Below are 23,257 nucleotides of genomic sequence, written 5' to 3' on the forward strand. Positions count from 1 at the left end.
CTGGCATCTATTCAGCATCAAGATTTTCTGCTATGGCTCTTCATGTGACTGAACAGGCCCATTCTCGACACGCAGATCGTAGGGAGCATGGGGCCGGACATCTCACGACATAGAATCATAGAATCTCTACAGTTCAGAAGAGGCCATTCAGCCCATCGAGTCTGCACCGACTCTGACAGAGTATCTTACCCAGACCCCTTCCCCCCTGCCCAATCTCAGTAATCCCATACATTTCCCATGGCTCATCCCATCTAATTTGCACATCTTTGGGCACTAAGGCCGGCATCTTACCAGCACGTCCGCCCCGATTCCGGGGGTGGGCGAGGCTCGGAGAGCGGCATTCTCCATTGGCCTCGGGTGGGATCGTATGAACCTTGGGTGGGCGTGCCGGTAAAATTCCACGCTATGGGTCAATTTAGTATGCAGCTGGCGGAAACCCACGCAGACACGGGGAGAATGTGCAAACTCCACACAGACAGTCACCCAAGGCCGGAATTGAACCCGGGTCCCTGGCGCTGTGAGGCAGCAGTGCTAATCACTGTGCCATCCTGCCACACAGACATAGTGGGATCCTCTTCCTTTTCTTTCCTTTGCTGCTCCGGCTCAGTCTCATCATTAAGACGTTTGGACTCAAAGCACGTTGCAGTTTGATGGACAGGTGGCCACCATTTTAAATGATTGGCAGCAAGATCCTCCTAACCACTAAGGTCAATGCTGCCGCGCTCAAGGCCAGATTCAGGGCGGGATCTTACAACCTGACTCGTCCCAAAACCGTAAAATCCTGCCTGAGGTCAACGGACCTTCTCATGCTCCGCCCGTTTAAAGCGTTTTCTTTTACCCTATCCTGGAACAATGATCATTTGAGATTTGGGAAAACAGACCCAGGTGGAGGAGTTGCTCCTCGGTGTCTTGTCCATCATTGTTGTGTTTTCAGGGGGTTTTGCTGGAATGTTTGTGGAGCTGGCTTCAAGAAGGATACGAGTGTTCGTTCAACACTGCATCTGGAGGATCTAGCGGAGACATTGCTGATGGAATTTCTCTGGTGCTCTGTGTCACTGATGGACAGTCCAGGTCACACTGCGCTACAGACACTGACAACAGCGGCATTTGGTTACTGCGGAGTCATGGGTGGTGTGTCATGCATTTTTCATTTGGGGAGTTCCAGCAGTCCATCTAAGATCCTAATCTGAGTTGCAAAACCAACTCATAAGAACATAAGAACTAGGAGCAGGAGTAGGCCATCTGGCCCCTTGAGCCTGCTCCGCCATTCAATAAAATCATGGCTGACCTTTACGTGAACTCAGCTCCACTTACCCGCCCACTCACCTTAACCCTTAATTCCTTTACTGTTCAAAAATTTATCTATCCTTACCTTAAAAACATTCAATGAGGTAGCCTCAACTGCTTCAGTGGGCAGGGAATTCCACAGATTCACAACCCTTTGGGTGAAGAAGTTCCTCCTCAACTCAGTCCTAAATCTGCTCCCCCTTATTTTGAGGCTATGCCCCCTAGTTCTAGTTTCACCTGCCAGTGGAAACAACTTCCCTGCTTCTATCTTATCTATTCCCTTCATCATTTTATATGTTTCTATAAGATCTCCCCTCATTCTTCTAAATTCCAATGAGTATAGTTCCAGTCTACTCAGTCTCTCCTCATAAGCCAACCCTCTCAACTCCGGAATCAGCCGAGTGAATCTCCGGTGCACCCCCTCCAGTGCCAGTATATCCTTTCTCAAGTAAAGAGAAATCATGGATGCGATGGTCATTATCAGGCTTTCCCTCCCAGTAGAAGGTGTATCTCCTCCTTATTCCTTCAGCTGCTACTTCCCAGGAAAGTGGGTCTCTCTGAGGGCAACAATGTCAATTTGGACAGAAATTGCTAGAAAATCTCAACTGGTCTTGCAGCATCCATGGAGAGAGAGTCGAGCCAATGTTTCGAGTCTCGATGACCCTTCGTCAGAGCTGGACTGGGCAAGAGGAGAGAAGATGAAGTCAAGATGAGTTTAGTGGGGCAGGAACAGGCTGACACAATGGGCCTACCAGGGCAGCCCTGTCTGTGAATTTTGGGAAGGAGGTAGAAGTGGGCTGTCCAAGACTGGAAGACGGTGAGGTTGGAGGCTGTGGAGGGAAGATCTCCGGAGGAGATGAGGTCAGTGACACTCCTGGAAATAGTGGCTTGATGTTCGGTGGTGGGGTCATGGTTCAGGGGGTGGTCGGAGGAAGCGTCCGAGAGTTGGCGCTCAGCCTCTGTGAGGTAGAGGAGTCAGTACACCAGACAACAACAGCCCCACCCTTGTCGGTGGGTTTGATAACAAGGTCAGGGTGAAGTGAGAGAGTGAAGTGCAGCAAGTTCAGAAGGAGACAGGTTAGAGTGGGTGAGAGGAGCAGAGAAATTGAAATGGCCGATGTCACATCAACAGCTATAGAGTCATAGAGTCATAGAGATTTACAGCATGGAAAAAGGCCCTTTGGCCCAACTTGACCATGCCGCCCATTTTGTCTCGATGAAAAGATCAAAAGCAGGTAAGAGTTAGAGGGAGGGGTCCAGGTGGAGGGGGAATGCTGGAGGTGGGTGAAAGGATTTGCTGAACAGGGGGGAGGACTCCTGCCCAAAGAAGTGAGCACGGAGACGAAGGTGGTGAAAGAAGAGTCCAGCATCATGTCAAGCCCAAAGCTTCATTGAGGTGAGAACATATGGGTATGAAGCCAAATCCTTTGTTGAGTACAGCACGTTCAAGGGAAGGTCAGAGGGAGTGATGAATACACAGCCAGGGCTGGTGTTTGACTCGAAACCTCCAACCTCACCGTCTTCCAATCCTGGACAGCCCACTTCTACTTCCTTCCCAAAATTCACGGACAGGACTGCCCTGGTAGGCCCATTGTGTCAGCCTGTTCCTGCCCCACTGAACTCATCTCGACTTCATCTTCTCTCCTTTTGCCCAGTCCAGCTCTAACGAAGGGTCATCTAGACTCGAAACGTTGGCTCTATTCTCTCTCCACGGATGCTGTCAGATCTGCTGAGATTTTCCAGCATTTTCTGGTTTTGTTTCAGATTCCAGCATCTGCAGTATTTTGCTTTAATATTAACGTCAATCTGGAATCTCGATAGCTCACAGGAAACAATTGCAGATCTTCTTTCCGAATGGCCACTCTTGAGATGGCCAACATGTCAAATTGCAAACTTTCAAAGTTTGATTTCTTTGATTATAGAGAAGGTGCTTCCTCAGAGTGTGCTTCCTCAGAGTGTGCTTCCTCAGAGTGTGCTTCCTCAGAGTGTGCTTCCTCAGGGTGGGTTCCTCAGGGTGGGTTCCTCAGGGTGTGCTTCCTCAGAGTGTGCTTCCTCAGGGTGTGCTTCCTCAGGGTGTGATTCCTCAGCGTGTGGTTCCTCAGAGTGTGCTTCCTCAGAGTGTGCTTCCTCAGAGTGTGCTTCCTCAGGGTGGGTTCCTCAGGGTGGGTTCCTCAGGGTGTGATTCCTCAGAGTGTGCTTCCTCAGGGTGGGTTCCTCAGGGTGTGATTCCTCAGAGTGTGCTTCCTCAGAGTGTGCTTCCTCAGGGTGTGCTTCCTCAGGGTGTGATTCCTCAGCGTGTGGTTCCTCAGGATGGGTTCCTCAAGATGGGTCCCTCAGGGTGTGCTTGCTCAGAGTGTGCTTCCTCAGGGTGTGGTTCCACAAGGTGTGCTTCCTCAGGGTGTGCTTCTTCAGGGTGATTCCTCAGGGTGTGCTTCCTCAGGGTGTGCTTCATCAGAATATGCTTCCTCAGGGTGTGCTTCTTCAGGGTGATTCCTCAGGGTGTGATTCCTCAGGGTGTGATTCCTCAGGGTGTGGTTCCTCAGGATGTGCTTCCTCAGGGTGTGCTTCCTGAGGGTGTGCTTCATCAGGGTGTGCTTCATCAGAATGTGCTTCCTCAGGGTGTGCTTCCTCAGGGTGTGCTTCCTCAGGGTGTGCTTCATCAGAATGTGCTTCCTCAGGGTGTGCTTCCTCAGGGTGTGCTTCTTCAGGGTGATTCCTCAGGGTGTGCTTCCTCAGGGTGTGGTTCCTCAGGGTGGGTTCCTCAGGGTGTGGTTCCTCAGGGTGATTCCTCAGGGTGTGCTTCCTCAGGGTGTGCTTCCTCAGGGTGTGCTTCTTCAGGGTGATTCCTCAGGGTGTGCTTCCTCAGGGTGTGGTTCCTCAGGGTGTCGTACCTCAGCCCGGAAAAATGGGACTGGGTATTTTTCGGACACCTTTTCTTACCCCCCTCCCCATTTGGGGTGAACAGAGGGTCTCCTGAAGGGGGCAGTTCAGTCTCGGATGCTGTTGCCCAAAGGGCACCTCTGCCCCAACACAGGTGGCCAATGACCTTCATGGATCTGCCACCCGCCAGCAGATTCTTGACTAGAGCCTCCAAGGTTCCTGGCACTGCCCCTGTCACCAGTCCTCCACCACCAACAGGACTTGACTCTGGCAGAGTCTGTGTGTGGTCTTGTTTAACCTGGTGACCTTGGGATGCTGTCATTGTGCAGATGATCTTGGCAGGTTGGGAGTCAGATTTGGGCAACATGTCCAACGGAGAGTGGGTCACCTTGAAGCTGGAGCCTGTGAGATGCACACTCTTCCTTTGCTTGTTCTGCCATTGAGGCTTTCTTGGAATGCTGTTTGTCTGCTGCTTCCCCTGGCCTTGCAACCATGGGTGGCCCCTGAGGAGCTCCCATCAGCATCGCTCGAGGGATTGTCAGAACACATGGCCACTCCACCAACTGATTCACAGAGAGGAGCCTGTAACATTTGAACAAGCCCTGACTCCATCCTTTATAGAGTAGAAAGCTGCTGTTGCAATATTGGCCATCTCACCATCTGAGATCCTTCTGGATCATTTGGCAATGGGTTGTAAAAGTTCCATATCAAAGAACAAAGAACAGTACAGCACAAGAAACAGGCCCTTCGGCCCTCCAAGCCTGTGCCGCTCCTTGGTCCAACTAGACCAATTGTTTGTATCCCTCCATTCCAGGCTGCTCATGTGACTATCCAGGTAAGTCTTAAACGATGTCAGCGTGCCTGCCTCCACCACCCTACTTGGCAGCGCATTCCAGGCCCCCACCACCCTCTGTGTAAAAAACATCCCTCTAATATCTGAGTTATACTTCGCCCCTCTCACCTTGAGCCCGTGACCCCTCGTGAACGTCACTTCTGATCTGGGAAAAAGCTTCCCACCGTTCACCCTATCTGTCCCCTTCATAATCTTGTACACCTCTATTAGATCTCCCCTCATTCTCCGTCTTTCCAGGGAGAACAACCCCAGTTTACCCAATCTCTCCTCATAGCTAAGACCCTCCATACCAGGCAACATCCTGGTAAACCTTCTCTGCACTCTCTCTAACGCCTCCACATCCTTCTGGTAGTGCGGCGACCAGAACTGGACGCAGCACTCCAAATGTGGCCTAACCAGCGTTCTATACAGCTGCATCATCAGACTCCAGCTTTTATACTCTATACCCCGCCCTATAAAGGCAAGCATACCATATGCCTTCTTCACCACCTTCTCCACCTGTGTTGCCACCTTCAAGGATTTGTGGACTTGCACACCTAGGTCCCTCTGTGTTTCTATACTCCTGATGACTCTGCCATTTATTGTATAACTCCTCCCTACATTATTTCTTCCAAAATGCATCACTTCGCATTTATCCGGATTAAACTCCATCTGCCACCTCTCCGCCCAATTTTCCAGCCTATCTATATCCTGCTGTATTGCCCGACAATGCTCTTCGCTATCCGCAAGTCCAACCATCTTCGTGTCATCCGCAAACTTGCTGATTACACCAGTTACACCTTCTTCCAAATCATTTATATATATCACAAATAGCAGAGGTCCCAGTACAGAGCCCTGCGGAACACCACTGGTCACAGACCTCCAGCCGGAAAAAGACCCTTCGACCACTACCCTCTGTCTCCTATGGCCAAGCCAGTTCTCCACCCATCTAGCCACTTCTCCTTGTATCCCATGAGCCTTAACCTTCTTAACCAACCTGCCATGTGGGACTTTGTCAAATGCCTTACTGAAATCCATATAGACGACATCCACGGCCCTTCCGTCATAAACCGTTTTTGTCACTTCCTCAAAAAACTCCACCAAATTTGTAAGGCACGACCTCCCTCTTACAAAACCATGCTGTCTGTCACTAATGAGATTGTTCCTTTCTAAATGCACATACATCCTGTCTCTAAGAATCCTCTCCAACAACTTCCCTACCACGGACGTCAAGCTCACCGACCTATAATTTCCTGGGTTATCCCTGCTACCCTTCTTAAACAACGGGACCACATTCGCTATCCTCCAATCCTCAGGGACCTCACCCGTGTCCAAAGAAGCGACAAAGATATCTTTGGGATAGTTATCGTTATTTGTAGGAGTTATTATTGATAGTTACTATTATTTGTAAGGGCTGTTACAGGGGCCCGTGCAAGAACCCGCAATGCCAGTCATGTGATATTTCAATGCAGTTCATGTTATTGTCATCAACAGGGCCATTCTTTCCCCAAAGAGTCCAAAGCAAAGAGTGGTAAAATTGTGCAGCACAGAAGCAGGGGGGACATTCGGCCCCTCGTGTCCACGTCAGCTCTTTGGTGAAGCTATCCAATTGGCTGCACTCTCTTGCTCTTTCCCCATGTTAGCCCTGAATAAATTTCCTGACCCAGTTTTTCACCAAGTCCCTTTCGAAAGTTACAATGCAACACTCTGGGTCAACAACGACTCAGGGGTTTAAACATGAGACCCGATGTTACTGAGACCTGATACTGTTGACATTTGACCAATGTGACCATCAAGATGTAACTTTTGTAAAGAGAACATGGAACTCACCACCACGGGGAGCAGTCCTGGCGAATAGTGTGGATAAACTCAAGGGCAGACAAGACAAACATACGTGGTAGGAAAGATATGCTGACAGGGTAGGATAATGCATGGTGGGTGAAGACTCGCGCAAGCTCAAACAGAGGCCTGTTGGGCCAACTGACCTGTTTCTGTGCTACAGAGAAAGAATTGACAATGCAATTCTTTCCCTCCCACTCACTGAGTGATACCAGAGCGATTGCTATATATAAAAAACCAAAGGTCACACTTTGCAGCATTCCCTCTCCGCCTGTTTAGTGCTTTCCTGTCTCTCTCCTCTCTATGATCTCAAAGCAGTTGGTGACTTTTCCTCAGGATCCTTATCTGGGTGGCTGTGAAATAGATTTAGTAATTAGCACAGCTCAGTTTCAGCAGTGTGCCTGCTTGTGAGTATCTGTGTGTGTCAGTGTATGAGTGTGTGTGTGTGAGTGTGTGAGTGAGTGTGTATGTGTGTCTGTGTGTATGTGTGTGTGAGTGAGTGTGTATGTTTGAGTGTGAGTGTGTAAGTATCAGTGTGGGTAAGTATGTCTGAATGTGAGTCGTGAATTTGAGTAGTGTGAATGTGTGTGTGTGTGTGCGCGTGCAAGTATGAGTGAGTGTGAATAAGTGTGTGAAAGTGAGTGTGTGTGTGTGATGCGAGTGTAAATGTATGTTTCCGTGTGAGGCTGAATAGTGTATGTGTGTGTGCGAGTGTGAGTAAGCAAGTGTGGGTGTGTGTTTATGTGCTTTAGCGTGTGTGTGGTTGTAAGCATGTGTGTGTGCAAGTGGGAGTGAGTGTGAATAAGTGTGTGAAGGTGAGTGTGTGTGTGTGTAAGTGTGTGTGTAAGTGTGTGTGTGTGCGTGTCAGTATAATTGTGTATAAGTGTGTGAATTTAGAGTGTGTGTTTGCGTGTGTAAGTCTGTGTGAGTAAGTATGTTTGAGTGCGTGAACGAGTGTGTGTGTGAGTGTGTGTCTGTGCATGTGAGTATGAGTAAGTGTGTGTGTGTGAATGAGTGTGTGTGTACGAATATGAGTAAGAGTGTGTGAATAAGTGAGTGTGTGAATGAGTGCGTGAGTGTGTGTGAGTATGAGTAAGTGTGTGTGTGTGTATGACTGTGTGTGTGTGTGTGTCTGAGTGTGTGTTTGTAAGTGTGTGTAAGTGTATGACTGTGGGTGCATGTGCGTGTTTTGCCATGAGGATGAATCCTCCTTCTCTGGGTAGGACAATTAAATCACCCTCCAGCAAGGCTTCTGCGGCCGTGTGTTTTACGTGGCGGTCTTGTGTCATTAGGAAGGTCTCTCTTGCAGGCAGGGTCTCCCCGCTGACTGGCATGTGCAGAGGGAGAGGTGTCTGTTCACTCAGGTCAACTAACAGCTGTAACCAAACCGACTCCAGCACCATCTTAAAAATAAACAAGCTAAAGGCTTGAGTCTCCACGCAGATAGATGTATTTTTGTGTGGATTCCACTGCCGTGCCCATCCAGAAATAAGAGTGTAAACAGTGCCGAGAACAGGAGACTGCTGTGCCTTTGTCATGTTATAAACAGGCTGCTCTGCCCTGCAGCTGGGTGGGCTAAAAGAATCTGTCAATATCATTCTTCTTTAACTTGTAGGTATGAAAGCACTGATTACATTGGACCTATATAAAGATGCCTTGGACAGAAATAGCACCTTGAGAACATCCAAATGGTGTGCAAGTGTAAACGAAAGGGAGTGTCAGCCCCGATTGTGTTTGTACGATTTCTGTATTATCGGAAATTCACTGGTTTTATCGCTGGCAGTAATTAGCCAGGTAATTATAACTGGGGATGACTGTACCTTTGCTGGCAACTGATGAAGCATAAATGATGAGTAATGAGTGCATTTGGCAGCTCCGCCAATGCGTTTCTACAGATGTTCTGACTTGACCTCATTGTTGAAGCATTTGGCTGGGTGTGTGGGAGGGAGCGAGGGGTGGGGGGGGGGGGGGGGGGGGGGGGGGGGGGGGGGGGAGAGAAGGGGTCAGCCTGATTCTGACTCCACTCCACCCACCCACCCAGCCCCGGCACACTAAATATAAGTTTATTTTATTAATGTCACAAGTAGGCTTAGATTAACACTGCAGTGAAGTGAAATTCCCTTAGTTGCCACACTCCGGCACCTGTTCGGGTACCCTGAGGGTGAATTTAGCACGGCCAATGCACCTAACCAGCATGTCTTGCGGACTGTGGAAGGAAACCCGAGCACCCGGAGGAAACCCACGCAGACACGGGGAAAACGTGCAGACTCTGCACAGTCATAGAATCATAGAATCCTGCAGTACGGAAGGAGGCCATTCAGCCCATCGAGCCTGCACCAACGACAATCCCACCCAGGCCCTTAGCCTCACATATTTACGCTGCTAGTCCCCCTGACTCTAAGGGGCAATTTAGCATGACCAACCCACCTAACCCGCACATCTTTGGACTGTGGGAGGAAACCGGAGCACCCGGAGGAAACCCACACAGACACCCAAGCTGGGAATCGAACCCAGGTCCCTGGTGCTGTGAGGCAGCAGGAACACAGGAACACAGGAATTAGGAGGCAAATTCAGCCCTTCGAGCTTGCTCCGCCATTCAATCAGATCATGGCTGATCTCTCCCTGGTCTCAAATCCACCTCCCCACCTGTTTCCCACATCCCTGTATCCCAGTTTTTTAAATTAGAAAGACATGTATCTCCTTCTTGAAACCATTCAGTGTGGGTTGATTCTGTTAACAGATAATTAAAGCACTTTAATTATCACTGCCCCTCCAGAAAATAATTACCTGCCCTGAAAGTTATCAAAGCTTCAACCACAAGAGTTATCGACTACTTCCCCCAAAGGGTTGTGAATCTGTGGGATTCGCTAGCCCAAAGTGCGGTGGATGCTGGGACAGTGAGTGAATTTAAGGAGGAGTTAGACAGATTTTTAATCGGTAATGGGTTGAAGGGCTATGGGGAGAAGGCAGGAAAATGGGGATGAGGAGCGTATCAGCCATGATCGAATGGCAGAGTGGACTCGATGGGCCGAATGGCCTAATTCTGCTGCTATATCTTATGAACCTATGAACTTCAAGTCATTACATGTCACCTCTTGTGAGTGTGAGATACTCCAACTGCAAATGGAACTGAATGGTGCTGCTGTACCCAAGAGAATATCTAAAGAAAACCTTTAGCAGATGTTAACTTGTATTAGCACCGTTCAAGGCGCCAGGACCTCCCAAATCACATGCCACTCATTGAAGTACTTTCTTTCAGCCTAGACAGTGGTTCCCAAACTTTCCTATGTCTCGGCACACCTCTACGCTATAAAAAAAAGTCTGGCACGTCTCCTATTTCTCTGTCTTCTTCCCTTACTCGGAACTTCATTTTTGATGGCATATGAAGAAACGGGGAATAGAGGGATATAAGTGGTTGGTTTAGATAGGTAAACGCAGGCTTGGAGGGCTGAAGGGCCTGTTCCTGTGCTGTACTGTTCGTTGTTCTTTTGACTTCTGCTTGCCCTCTCTCTTGCTTTTATTAACCTCTCCCTGTCTCTCTCTTGCTTCTCCCAGGGTTTTATGCTCTCTTTATGAGTTTTGGCTTTTTGTGCGAACGCATGGGGTCTTCAGCTCCAAGTCCCGTTGGCCAAGCGCATGGGACTGACCAACGTAAAATATCCAAACCGCACCCATGCGACTATCTCCCAGTCTCCGCAGACGCGAGAGGATCGTCGGGTCGTGGAGATGTCAACAACAGAGCTGGAGACGGAGGTTAGTTTTAGTTTAATCACATGAATTTTGAATCATTTTTCATGGCACGCTTGCGAGGGGGGTCTTTATGGCCCACCTGTGTGCTGTGGCTCACTGCTTGGGAACCAGTGCTAGTCACTGTTGTAATGCAGGCGACGCAGCAGCAAGGGATGGCTAAAGAGAAACTAAATAGGGAGGAATTAGAAGCTGAGAATAAACTAGCAAGAAATATAAGAACAGGCAGCAAAAGCTCCTGCAAGTATATAAAAAGGAAAGGAGCAGCTATAGAGAGCGTCAGTCCCCGAGAGGGAAAGGCGATAAACGTTGACTTAGGCAGTGACGCCCGCATGCTGTAAAATAAATTTTAAACAAAGGATGAAAAGGGGATGAGAAGCAGCAGAAAATCGCTGAGACTTTGAATTAATTTTCTGGATCACAGCAGGAAACACAAAAACCATCGAATAGAAAATCAAGAGGCAAAGGGAGAGAGGAACTTAGAACAATAACAATGGGCTGGCACGGTGGCACAGTGGTTCGCACTGCTGCCTCACAGCGCCAGGGACCCGCGTTCAATCCCAGCCTCAGGTAACTGTCGCTGTGGAATCATAGAATCAGAGAATCATAGAATTCCTACAGTACAGAAGGAGGCCATTTGGCCCATTGAGTCTGTACCGACCACATCCCACCCAGGCCCTTTTTCCGTAACCCCACACATATACCCTGCTAACCCCCCTGACACTAAGGGGCAATTTTAGCATGGCCAATTCATCTAACCCGCACATCTTTGGAGTGAAACCGGAGCACCCGGAGGAAACCCACACAGACACGGGGAGAACGTGCAGACTGCGCACAGACAGTGACCCGAGCCGGGAATTGAACCCGGGTCCCTGGCGCTGTGAGGCAGCAGCGCTAACCACTGTGCCAACGTGCCGCCCCGAGTTTGCATGTTCTTCCCGTGTCTGTGTGGGTTTCCTCCAGGTGCTCATAGAAACATAGAAGATAGGAGCAGGAGGAGGCCATTTGGCCCTTCGAGCCTGCTCCGCCATTCATCACCATCATGGCTGATCATCCAACTCAATACAATTCCTCCCACACACCAAAGGTGTGCGGGTTAGTCTGCACATTTATATCCATGAGCCTGACGGAGTGGATGGTAAGCCTTGGCCTTGTGCCATGATGGAAAGTGGATGGCAGTGATTGCACAGCCCCCTCAGTTTCATTTCCATTCCAGGGTTGAATCCAGCCGAGGCGATGAGAATTCTTAGTGACGGAAACACTCTCAAGGTTGGGGTCTGTTCTATGTATGAGAGATGTGCAGGTCTCATGTTTATGAGGGACACTGATAGTCCATGACTTAGGGAACTTAATGAACTATATAAAAAAGCAAGCAAGCATGGAATGCTGTGACAGCTCATACAGACTCCTGACATGGGTGAGGACATTTTCCCATCAGAATCAGTGTCACCTCCTTCAAACACTTCCAGTTTTCATTTGATTTTAATAATTGTCAGTGGCTTCCGATTTCTTCTGAATTTGATTTGATTTATAATTGTCACATGTATTAACATACAGTGAAAAGTATTGTTTCTTGCGCGCTATACAGACAAAGCATACCGTTCATAGAGAAGGAAAGGAGAAAGTGCAGAATGTAGCGTTACAGTCATAGCTAGGGTGGAGAGAAAGATCAGCTTAATGCAAGGTGGGTTCATTCAAAAGTCTGACGGCAGCAGGGAAGAAGCTGTTCTTGAGTCGGTTGGTACGTGACCTCAGACTTTTGTATCTTTTTCCCGATGGGAGAAGGTGGAAGAGAGAATGTCCGGGGTGCGTGGGGTCCTTAATTATGCTGGCTGCTTCGCCGAGACAGTGGGAAGTGTAGACAGACTCAATGGATGGGAGGCTGGTTTGCAGGATTATTCACGACCCTTTGTAGTTTCTTGCGGTCTTGGGCAGAGCAGGAGCCATACCAAGCTGTGATACAACCAGAAAGAATGCTTTCTCTGGTGCATCTGTAAAAGTTGGTGAGAGTTGTAGCTGACATGCCAAATTTTCTTAGCCTCCTGAGGAAGTAGAGGCGTTGATGGGCTTTCTTAACTATAGTGTCGGCATGGGGGGGCCAGGGCAGGTTGTTGGTGATCTGGACCCTAAAAACTTGAAGCTCTCGACCATTTTTACTTCGTCCCCGTTGATGCAGACAGGGGCACATCCTCCATTATGCTTCCTGAAATCGATGACTATCTCCTTTGTTTCATTTTCATCCAATCATGGCTCTTATTAAAAAACACTTTGGGTGAAATCTGACCACAAACTGGCAGAGTGTTGGTTCCATCACCTTCTGTTTGAGGAGCTGGTGCAGTCACTGCGGCGCACGAGACCAGCACTGAGGGGGTGGCATCCGCAGTGGAGACCTTGATGCAGGACGAGCACACCATGCCAGGAATGACCTCGCCACAGTTCAGTTCATGAGCTCCATGGTGCAGGGTCTCGACTGCATGGTGCAGGCACTGGTGGGAATCCACGCGTGTCAGTGCCAGAGGTTTGCGAGGCTCTGGATCTCACTCCAACTGCCCCTCCATTCCATGGAGGGGCCCCCGGGAACCAGAGGAAGAGGAGCGGCTGGGGTACAGCCCGGGACCCTGCAGCCAGGGGACTCTGGACACCTCCAGCCCATGTGCCAATCCATTCCCCCCGCCTCCCCGCTCCCCGTGAGTGACACACCTCCAAGCCCTGACAGTGAGGAGGGAAGCAGTTAAACATCCGTGCTGCCTGAAAGCAGGCCTAGACCCTCCAGATCCCGGTCCCCTAGGGGACGCCCGCCAAGGTCATCTCAGACAAAAGGACGTGTAGGCCGTCTCAACCTCAGCTGTGGATCCTGGGGACACACCGAGACATAGTGGGAGGGTCAGGAAGATTAAGAAACCATAGGCAGTTAGTGGGCACGGATGAATATTGGCACTAGTGTGGATAGGTCACCATTTTGTTTTGGATGGTCGGCATTAAATTTTGCTTTGTTCACCCGCAGAGTCTCCACCCTGTCTGTTCATGCCACCAAACCTGGGGGAGCAACAGCACTCACCTCGGGCCTCATCCCTGTGGAGTGTGAGAATGGTAAGAAGTCTCACAACACCAGGTTAAAGTCCAACAGGTTTATTTGGTAGCAAATACCATAAGCTTTCGGAGCACTGCTCCTTCGTCAGATGGAGTGAAAATTTCCACTCCATCTGACGAAGGAGCAGTGCTCCGAAAGCTTATGGTATTTGCTACCAAATAAACCTGTTGGACTTTAACCTGGTGTTGAGAGACTTCTTACCGTGTTCACCCCAGTCCAACGCTGGCATCTCCACATCATGACTACCATCGAGTGTGAGAATGGCAGTGTCATGTCCCTCCCACACCGACAACGCAGTAAGGAGGCACTGCTGCTGGCATGCTCTCCTCCCCCCATACCCCACCGCCCACTACACCCCCCGCACCCGTACACGGAAGAGTGAACCCCTTTACCCCCCTCCATCAAAGCTCACCTCTCCCCTGTCTAACACTGTTCTCCAGTGATCATGATGCCAAGGGCTGTCGAGGTGCTGCCAGGCTGCCCATCTCAGCTGTGAGATGGATGTGAACACCAGGACCCCTGAGGTGGATGGGTCCTGTACAGGGTTGTGGTAGATTTGGAAAGGCTTTATCTACAAACTATGAATGAGCATATCTGGAGTAGTCAAAGCCCAGGGCACTCATCTAACACACAATCCCCCTTATTCCTTTAGATAAACGGCACTCCAAGATTTTTTTTATTTATTCATTTATGGGGCATGAGTGTTGCTGGCTGGACCAGCATTTATTGTCCATCCATAACTGCCCTCCATTTCAGAGGGCAGTTGAGAGTCAACCACATTGCTGTGGCTCTGGAGTCACATGTAGGCCAGACCAGGTAAAGATGGCAGATTTCCTTCCCTAAAGGGTATTAGTGAACTAGATGGGTTTTTCCAACAATCGACAATGGTTTCATGGTCATCAGTAGATTCTTAGTTCCAGATCTTTTTTATTGAATTCAAATTCCACCATCTGCTGTGGTGGGATTCAAACCCGGGTCCCAGAACATGAGCTGAGTTTCTGGATTAATAGTCTAGCGATAATACCACTGGGCCATTGCCTCCCCTATGATAGAATCATAGAAATTTACAGCGCGGAAGAAGGCTATTCAGCTCACCGTATCCACACAGGTTGATGAATAACCGTCCAGCCTAACCCAACTTGCCAGATCTTTGTCCATAACCTCATGGGTTATGACGGATTCCACCTCTACAATCGCTGTTGATCCCACCACCTTCACATCCCCTCTAAACCTCTTACCTCTGTCCCCTAATTACAAACCCCTCAGCCAAAGGGAACAGGGGCTTTCTATCCACTCTATATTGACATCTCATCATTTTATACACATCAGTTAGGTCTCCCCTCAGCTTCCTCTGTTCATTAATAAGATCTTCCAGTCTGGGCAACATGCTGTTTAGTCTCCTTGGTTCAATGTATCCGGTGAAGACCAGTACAGCACGCAGCACTCCAGCTGAGGCCTTGCAAGTTTCAGCATAACGCCAACACAAACTCAAATAGTAGCTCCCAGCTCTTCAATTCAAAACCTCAGACATTGAGAATCTTTGTTTGATCTCAGCCTTGGTTTCTGAGTTAAGGTCTGGGCTGTTGAGTTGGCCTGTTAGTGCACGCATTTACCCTGAGGTTGGATTATGCGATGACTTTAGCCGAGCTAAAGAGGTTGGCTTGCTAGAGTATGAACTACCTGATGAGTCTTAACTGATGGTTAAATCAGGGAGCCTCATGCTCCCTATATAAAGCAGGTGTGTCAGACTCCCAGTCTGCATTCAGCAGGGAGCAACTGGCTGTGTACAGATGTATGACGTAAATAAAGTAACTTGGTGATGGGACTTTTGCCTCCGTGGAGTTATTACAGACTGCTTCATGCTGAAGCAGGAAACAGCCAACACAAGTTAGCCGGCAGATATCAGAAAGGGCTTCCATTGAAGATCAGCGTGAGTCACCACTGAACAAGCCTTTCAACAGGTCTGACTGCCCCTCTGAATCACACTGTATCCCTATCACTCAGTTAACGTCAGCACAGAAGTGCTAATGAAAAATCCAACAATATTAGCTGCAAGTCCTTAAAGCTTCTTTCACACTTAACGTTAATCCAGATACACACGCAAGTACGGTAGTCTTTACCCCTAGGCCAGTAATTCAGCAGCCCAGACTAATGATCTGGAGACGTTAGACAGAATTCTGTTGCCAGTCCCGCCAGTGGCGTTTTCCAGTTCGGATGAAGACAATGGACTTTTTGAACAGTTCACCAGAATTTCTGGCCCTGCCCCCAGCCGGTGGTGGGGGAGGGGGGTGTAAGATTCCACCCTTGGGTTCAAATCCCACCATGGCAGCTGGAGGACTTAAATTCCCTTCAGTAAATAAATCTGGAATTTTAAAAATCCAGTATCAGTAATGGCGACTGTGAGGCTGCCAGGTTGTTGTTAAAAACCCATCTGGCTCACAAATATACCTTCAGGGAAGGCAGTAACCCGCTGTCCGCTTATCTGGTCTGGCCGATAAGTGACTCCAGACCCACAGCAATGTGGCTAGCTCTAAAAGGTCCTGGCAAGCCTCTGCATCCCTTTTTGCGGTCTTGTGGAATCCTTGGACCATGTTGATGATAAGTGGCTTTGGCCGCACTCCCTGTTTAGTTACTTATAAAGTCTTTTGTTATTGTACTGTTTGCACTTCAGCCCCATGCTCGGGCACCCAGGACGGAGGGGGGGGGCAGGGAAGGAGGAGGACATCCTCATAAAGCTGCTCCTAGGCCTGGCTAAACTCGCCATCAACAGGTCCAGGCGACACAGGGGGTTGTCTGACCCGACTGTCTGCCCCTCTACCACGGCTACATTCGTGGCCGGGTGTCCTTGGAGAGGGGGCATGTGGCGTCCGAGGTCACCATCGAGGCCTTCCGTGCTCGTTGGGCACCGCAGGGGCTGGGATGTATTATTAACTCCTTTAATCACATTTTGGTTCAATGTTTTAAGTTTCATTTATGCTTTCTTATTGTTTAAGGAGCTACCCACCCTGCTTTATCTCTCAGTTTGTTTAATTTGTTTAGCCAAAAAGAATGGCAAGCCTTTTAGTTGTATCAAGGATCACCCACACAGGCAAAAACACACCCGGCCACGCTGTCCCTGCAAGTCCTCCTCACTAACATCTTGGGACTCATGTCAACTTTGGCAGATTTTTCCCACAGGCAGGTCGAACAACAACCTCACAGTCACGCTCATTCCTGTGTATCTCCCGGTCCACAAGGAGCGGTGCTACGGTCGGGAGTGAATGGCCCGGAGTGGCCTCGAACATTGAGCTGAACTGAACATGGCCCCAGTGGGTGTGTTTTTCGCCAAGGGAGGAGGTGGAGCATATAGAGTGGCAGGTGCCCATCGCATCAATTTCCCACTCGCCCTCATAATATTGGGTGGGGGTGGGTGGGCACCAAAATTGGCAGCCCACCCTGCTGTACTGAAATAAACAACTGAGAATCAATGAGGCTTGTATTCAAGCCAATTGACTCTGATAATATCTCGCCCACCCCATAAAACTCTGACATGGGCAACAGGGTGGGAGCGGGGAGCCTGGGTTTTGAACGTAACTGTTTAGAGGGAGGATAGGAAGGAGGGGGGAGGTCACCCTTTGGGGCTGCCCTTTGCCGAACGCAGGGCAGTGCCACCCTCCCCCCCCTCTTTAGGTTGAATCCCCCCCCCCACCTTCCTACCTGCTCCCTCCCTTAAACCAACCCACTCCATGCTCACTGCCTCTCTTCCTAACTTAGCCAAACACTCCCGGCCAAATCCCTGGATTTCCCGTTCCGGGGATCCTGGGCGCTGGGCTCCCCTCTTCAGCTGCAGTCCCGCCAGTGGCTGCTGATGCCTTCCTGGTGCTGCTGAGAGTGATGGAGCCAGCAGACAATGGGATTGGCTGTCAGCTCCCGAGGGGGTGGACTCCCTCCCCAGTGAAGGATGGAAGTCCCACTGTCACCTGCAGTGCGCTATGAGCTGTAGGGCAGGCTTGCACAGAGTGAGTAAACTTCCAGGTGACTTTCCTTCCAGGGAGCCAGCCTTGTGCCCCATTCCATGTAAGATGCAGGCCATTCTTACCCCCTGGGTCATGCTATCTCATGGGTCATAAATGAGTAGATATGGGCATAGGTCTAAGAGTAAAACGCTCACAGCACTTATAGATCAGACTGGGCCCTGAAAGAATATCTAAATAAAGACCCGAAACTTGTATCGGCCATATCAAATTTATTCTGTCTCAATGCGATGTTCAAGGGCAGCCTTCCACATTGCCGTGTAGATGCCAGTGTCGGAGTAGCTTGACTCAAAGGGCAGATAGCTCTGCTGCGCCAGTCTGAAGACCGCAGTGGGTTTCTGTGCGAACTGATACCCTTACCCTGTGCTCAATGTGCTCAGCTGCTTCTTAAAGCTGTACAAAGTAGCACAGATTAGTGGGAGACCATTGCCCCATATTCAGGGAGGGGGGCGTGATTGAGGGAGAATGAGCAGGATTGACCACTTGTTATTTTTGGATGCTTGCAAACACTTCAGCCTCATCACCCGCACTCTCATACTAGGCCTAAGGCCTAGCCACGGTTGACATCATGGAACACTCTCCTCAAGAAGGTAGCGCACCGGCCTTATTGTAATTGGGCTAACATGGGCAGCACGGCGACACGGCGGTTAGCACTGCTGCCTCACAGCGCCAGGGATCCAGGTTCAATTCAGGCCTCGGGTCACTGTCTGTGTGGAGTTTGCACGTTCTCCCCGTGACTGCATGGGTTTCCTCCGGGTGCACCGGTTTCCTCCCACAGTCCAAAGATGTGCGGGTTAGGTTGATTGGCCATGATAAATTGACCCTACTGTTGGGGGATCAGAAGGGTAAATATGTGGGGTTACGGGGATAGGGCCTGGGTGGGATTGTGGTCAGTGCAGCCGAATGATGGGCCGAATGACCTCCTTCTGCACTGTAGGGATTCTATGATTTTGCTTCAATCTGTTAATTGAATATTCTATTTAATGTTATGATCGGGTGGGGGTTTGTCTTTTCCTTCTGGGTCCCCCTACTTTGGGCCCAGCTCTGTCATGCTTTACAGCATCCAGAGGGATAGGAACCTGAGATAAGTTGTTCTGTAGACCCTTATCTGCCGGAGAGTTTAGAACGAGGAGGTGATAGTTTTAGGATAAGGAGAAATTTCTCCACTCGGAGGGTTGTGAATCTTTGGAATTCTCACAGAGAGCTCTGGATTCTCAGTCATTTTGTATAAGCGAATCTCACAACACCAGGTTAAAGTCCAACAGATTTATCTGGAATCACGAGCATTCAGACTGCTGCTCCTTCATCAGGTGAGTGGATGAAGGAACAGCATTCCGAAAGCTCGCGATTCCAAATAAACCTGTTGGACTTTAACCTGGTGTTGTGAGACTTCTTACTGTGCTTACCCCAGTCCAACACCAGCATCTCCACATCATGTACAATTGAGACGGCGAACAATAGGGTTTTGGACAATGAGGTAATCGAGGGGATAGGGGAATAGGCAGGTGCTGTTTAACATGGTGGATATCCACTTACCTATCGAATCAGGTAGCAGATGACACTCAGGGGTTCACAACTGTTTTATTGTGATTCGATTGTCCAGTACCAAAGACCAGTTTCCATCCTTCCCTCCAGAAGTCACCCCCCGGGAGAGAAAACTCAACTTATGTACCTGTTTCAATACGCATCAGTGGCTCTCAATTCACTCTGAAACTGGTCCTGGTTTACTCTTAAGGGACCTGTATTTCTAATATCACCAGGTATGTGGAATTGAGGTTGAAGATCAGCCATGGTCTGATTGAATGGCAGAGCAGGTTCAGAAGGCCGAATCAGCCTACACCGACTCCTATTTCCCAAGATCCTCTGTTTTTATGAAGTACTTCTCTGTGACCCTCTCAACTCTGTTGACATCAGTGCCAGAGTTCACAGGTAGGCATGTCCAAGAGGTCACAGACAGGCATGTCCAAGAGGTCACATCCAGGCATGTCCAAGAGGTCACAGGCAGGCATGTCCAAGAGGTCACAGACAGGCATGTCCAAAAGGTCACAGGCAGGCATGTCCAAGAGGTCACAGACAGGCATGTCCAAGAGGTCACAGACAGGCATGTCCAAGAGGTCACAGACAGGCATGCCCAAGAGGTCACAGGCAGGCATGTCCATGAGGTCACAGGTAGGCATGTCCAAGAGGTCACAGGTAGGCATGTCCATGAGGTCACAGGTAGGCATGTCCAAGAGGTCACAGGCAGGCATGTCCAAAAGGTCACAGGCAGGCATGTCCAAAAGGTCACAGGTTGGCATGTCCAAGAGGTCACGGACAGGCATGTCCAAGAGGTCATAGACAGGCATGTCCAAGAGGTCATAGACAGGTGTGCTCAAGAGGTCAAGCCTTTGGCACCAGAATTAAATGGCAAGGAAATGCTGAAGATTTGCCACAAAAAAAACTAATCCATGCACCGCTGTCACTCAGCGAAAGAAATCTTTCTGTTCTACAGGAAAAAAACAGTTCAGACGAGCTTTCTTTTTCTCCCATTTTTTACTGTTGTTTTTCCCCTCTGACTATGGTCCTATATCAGGTTGATAAACAATCCCTTCTGAAGTGGTCTAGCAAGCCCAGCTGTTTAAATAATCCCTACTGAAGAAAAAGGATCATTGCCATTTCCAGGCAGGCCAGCTAGGAGTGGACAGTAAGTGTGGCCTTACCAGCACCAACTACGTGTTTAGCATGATTGTTTAGCTCAGGAAAGCTAAGATCAGCACTAAACATGGCTGAATCATTTAAGTTTAAGTTTATTTTATTAGTGTCACAAGTAAGCTTACATTATCATTGCAATGAAGCTACTGTGAAAATTTCCTAGTCACCACACTCCAGTGCCTGTTCGGGTGCACTGAGGGAGAATTTAGCGTGGCCAATGCACCTAACCAGCACGTCTTTTGCACTGTGGGAGAGAACCGGAGCACCCGGAGGAAACCCACGCAGACACGGGGAGAATGTGCAGACTCCACACAGACAGTGACCCAAGCCAGGAATCGAACCTGGGTCCCTGGTGCAGTGAGGCAGCATTGTTAACCACTGTGCCACCATTTGTCACATTGTCCTGACATTATGATGTTACTGATATGTTAGCTGTATTACCATGGTAACGTATACACAGGTGAAGGACATTAATTAAGTATCTTGAGCACATATTAAGAAAGGGTGATGTGGTGATGGCGTAGTGGTATTGTCACTAGTGGGGGATCCAGAGCCCCAGGGTAATGCTCTGGGAACCTGGTTTCCAATCCCACCACAGCAAATGGTGCAATTTGAATTATAAAAAAGGGCAGGGGCTTTTGTTTTGATTGTTGCTTTATTGCAAAAAAAAGTATAAAGATGAACTGTTGCTATTGCAAAGGCATGGTGATATTGTGAAACCAAGAGAGAAAATGTTGGAAAATCTCAGCATGTTTGGCAGCATCTGTAAGGAGAATAAAGAGTCCAGATGACCCTTTGTCATGGTGATATTGGACCAGAAGCTCAGGGTAATGTTCTGGGGACTGAGGTTCAAATCCCACCACTGAGGATGGTGAGATTTGAATTCAATTTTTAAAAATCTAGAATGACGACCATGCAACATGAATGACCCGGATGTGAATGTAGGAGGTAAGATCAGTAAGTTGACACAAATATTGATGGTGTGATAAATAGTGAGGAGCAAAGCCTTAGATTACAGCGTGATACAGACGTGCTGGTCACATTGGCAGAAAAGTGGCAAATGGAATTTATCCCTGAAAAGTGTTCAAGAAACTTTTTAAAGAACGACCTACATCGCAACAAATCCACACAATATAACTTTATTTTGCACTTACAACGGCCACTGGGAGTGATCAGAAGGATCTGCTCAAAGTTGTCCTATTACAGCCATCTTTTATACGAGTATATTCAATTCTGTACAGATCAAATCACATTCCTCAATACAATGGATTTCCTACTTTGTTTACCCAATAGGTCTTTACCAGAATACAATTACACCCATAACTAAATTACTTATGTGGTTGTAGGTTTTTTTTCCCCAGAGCATTCCATTCTTTATATGCCTTCATTACATTCAAGTCATGCTATCCTCTCTAACCCCTGTCAAGCTATGCTAACCCATATTTTCTGAGTTAGCCCTTTATTTATATTCTACTTTCTCAAAGGTGTGAGGTAATGCGTTTTGGGAGGACTAACAAGGCAAGGGAATATACAACGAATGTACAGAGTATCAGAGAGACCCTGGTGTTCATGTCCAAAGATCCCTGAAGGCAGCAGGACAGGAAGATAAGGTGGTTAAGAAGGCATATGGGATACATGCCTTTATTAACCAAGGAATTGAATATAAGATCAGGGAGGTAATAATGGAGCTGTATAAAATGTTGGTTAGGCCACAGCTAGAGTACTGTGTGCAGTTCTAGTCGCCACATTGTAGGAAGGAAGTGATGGCTCTAGAAAGGGTGCAGTGGAGATTCACCAGGATGCTGCCTGGGCTGGACCATTTCAACATGCAGAAAGGCTGGTTAGACTGGGGTTATTTTCCTTACAGCAGAGATGAGGGGGGACCTGATTGAGGTGCATAAAATGATGAGGGACATCGATAGGGTGGATAGGGAGAAACTTTCCCCCTTAGCAGAGGGGTCAATAACCAAGGGACAGAGATGTAAGTTATGGGACAGGAGGTTCATGGGAGATATGAGGAAATATTTTTTCACCCAGACAGTGGTGGGGATCTGGAACTCACTGCCTGAAAATGTGGTGGAGGCGAGGACCCTCACAACATTGAAGAAGTATTTAAAGGTGAACTTGAAATGCCATAGCACAAAAGACAATGGAGCAAGTGTTGGGAAATGGGATCAGAATAGATAGGTGTTTGATGGCTGATGTGGACACGATGGACTGAATGGCCTCTTTTGGTGCTGTAAAAATGCATAACTTTATGAAACTATTACTGACTGTTGGAAAGACCTGCCTGGTTCACTAATGTCATTTAGAGAAGGAAATCAGGCCTCCCTATAGACTCCAGATCCAAAGCAATGTGGGTGACTTTTAAAATGCACTCGGTGAACTAAATGTTGGTAACACCCACGTCCATGAATGAAGTGAAAAGAATATAAAGAAAGATTGCTAGGACACTCAGTGTTGGGAGGTAGGACACAGCGTAATGTAACGTTGAATTCTGTAAATAAACCCACTATCAGGAAAAGGACTTGTCTCTAGTTTCATCCTTCACCATCTGGCTAGGGTTACATTTAACATGTGGCACCCTTGAATCACGGCTACTTTTCCACTAGAATTAGGGAAAGAGTAAAATGTTGCGCTCCTTGTGACTAATTCTCTGTGTACAGCCACTGCCAGCTGTTCTCAGAGGGCAGCTGTACTCTTCACGTCACGGTGACTGAAGCCTTGTGACACATTCGGAATGAGATTTTGGATTTCTTTCGCTTCAAAGTTGACTTTGGTAGAATCACATGGTCCTAAAACTTTGACTAGAAAAGGGAAAGACCTTATGGACTGAGATTCTTTACAATCACAGCCAGTTCTGTATCATTATGATTG

This window comes from Mustelus asterias, chromosome 9, assembly GCF_964213995.1.
Source record: "Mustelus asterias chromosome 9, sMusAst1.hap1.1, whole genome shotgun sequence".
NCBI classification, from domain to species: Eukaryota; Metazoa; Chordata; class Chondrichthyes; order Carcharhiniformes; family Triakidae; genus Mustelus; species Mustelus asterias.